Source organism: Ictalurus punctatus, chromosome 2 (genome assembly GCF_001660625.3).
Source record: "Ictalurus punctatus breed USDA103 chromosome 2, Coco_2.0, whole genome shotgun sequence".
NCBI classification, from domain to species: domain Eukaryota; kingdom Metazoa; phylum Chordata; class Actinopteri; order Siluriformes; family Ictaluridae; genus Ictalurus; species Ictalurus punctatus.
Window position 1 is genome coordinate 18,264,647 of NC_030417.2, and position 2,500 is coordinate 18,267,146.

Here is a 2,500-nt window from a genome sequence, read left to right on the forward strand (position 1 = left end):
ACTGTCAGTGTCTTAAGGACGGTTCCACAGGTGCATGTGCAGTAATTGTTTATGGTTCATTGAACAAGCATGAAAAACATCGTTTAAACCCTTTCCAATAAAGATCTGTAAAGCTTATTTGGATTTTGCACAATTAATTTTAATATTCAGTCTCCTGAAAAAGGGACGTTTCTTAGATTTCTTATTTCTTATATAATTGTGCTTATAGGTTTACATACCACATGCAGAATCTGCAAAATGTTAATAATTTTAAAAAGAGGGATCATTAAAATTACATTTTTTTGTTATTTATTTCTGCCCTGAAGAAGCTATTTCACACAACAGATGTTTAGGTATAGTCCACAAGATACAATAATAACTGAATTTATACAAATGAACCAGTTCAAAAGTTAACATACGCTTGATTCTTAATACTGTGTGTTGTTACCTGGATGATCAACGACTGTTTTTATGTTTTGTGATAGTTGGTCATGAGTCCCTTGTTTGTCCTGAGCAGTTAAACTGCCCAGTGTTCTTCAGAAAAATCCTCCAGGTCCTGCACATTCTTTGCTTTTCCAGCATCTTCTGCATATTTGACTCCTTTCCAGCTGTGACTATATGATGTTCAGATCCATCTTTTCACACTGAGGACAACTGAGGGACTCGTACACAACTAGTACAAAAGGTGCAAACATTCACCGATTCTCAAGAAGTCAGCACGATACATTAAGAGCCAGGGGGTGTAAATTGTTATTATTTTGTTTAAATATCCTATTTATTTTTTTCATTTAGTATTGCCCTTCAGAACTGGATAAGATATTTAAATGTTTCCCAGAATACAAAATAATCATTTATATATAAAGCATTATTTCCATGTTTTTTATCAGTACAGTTCACATTTATTCATCTCGCTCTAAGGCCTCGACGTCTCTACTCCTGCCTAATTTACAACACATACTGCTATCACAGTACGTAAACAAAACACTTTCCAGGTTTATTTGAAACAAAATCCCCTAGTTTTAGACTAAAAAAGTGATGGAAAGCTAGATCACCTAATTTATTAATCAACAACATGTGTGCCACCTCAGAACATGGCTGCATGGTACAGATTATTGTTAATATTAAAGCGAAGACTAAAGCTAGCAGGGATCAGTTAGCAAAAAGAAGAAGGTGCCGTTCATTTCCTGTTGGAATTTTGATTCAACTCCTTTAACTTCTTAGTTCTTTTATATGGAGGTCTGCGTTTGTTTCAGAGTAGGAAAACTGGTGTGTGACACACTGTCTCTTTTTATGCGCCATTGAACACACACACACACACACATTTTGCTCAAACACAGGTGCCCCGTGTGAGGGTGCAGCCTGCCAGAGCCGCTGGAAATGGCTTGTGAAAAAATGGGACCCTAGAGGTCACACACACACACACACACACACACACCCCTGCAGAGAGAGCAGACGTCCATCTTGCTGTGCTCTTGTCATTTTTTACTCCCCCTCCACGCACACACACGCACACACACATGCACACACACACACACACACAGACATACACCAGCACTGCACTCCTCCATGCACCTCCTGGGCATCGGTGGCCATTAAAGACATCTGCGCATGGACGATGAACAGATAAATCATTTTTGCAGAACAATTTTGATAAATGAGCTGCTCGCTTTGGCGTGCCTGGGCCGCTGAGCCGCTCTACCCCAACGGTACACACTCTCAACCACTCGCTCCAACAAGCTGCGGGCCTATTTTAAACCACACACACACACACACACACATGGCCATTACCTTTGAGGTCTTCACTGACTCCAGTGATATATTTGGAAAATAATTAACCTATAGCATACATTTTTCATTATTTTATTATTATTGGGGGGGGGGGTTTCCCTTCAAAATAGTGCATAAGTACTCATAGACTTACACCGAATCCAGTAATATTATAAAATAAAATACAGTAAATAAATAAATAATATAAAATGTTGCTAAAAAAATCATGCTAATTTGAATCATACTAACCAGTCATACTATAATATTGCCTTCGAACAAACAAACAAACAAACAAATGAATGAGGTTTAGAATAAAAGTAACCTACAGAATTCCTTTTTCTTTATTTCATTGTTATGTTTTATTTTCATTAGTTTTTTTTTTGCACACTGAATTCACTAATACAATAAAATAACCTTTAAATAAAAACAAAAAAATAAATAAATAACCTTCACAATAAAGTAACCTGAAGCAATATCTTTTTTTTAATCATTTTGAATTACATACTGAATCTAGTTGTGTTATAAAATAATATTTAAACCAACCAACAAACAAATAAATAAATAAACAACCTTTCCAATAAAATAATAATAATAATAATAATAATAATTATTATTATTATTATTACATTTTATATTATTTTTCTGAGTTATGTAATACTATAAATAACCTTTATATAAAGAAATAAAAATAAATATAAAATACAATAAAATAAAATGACCTTTAGAAAATCGTTTTTTTAAAAATCTTCTCTGA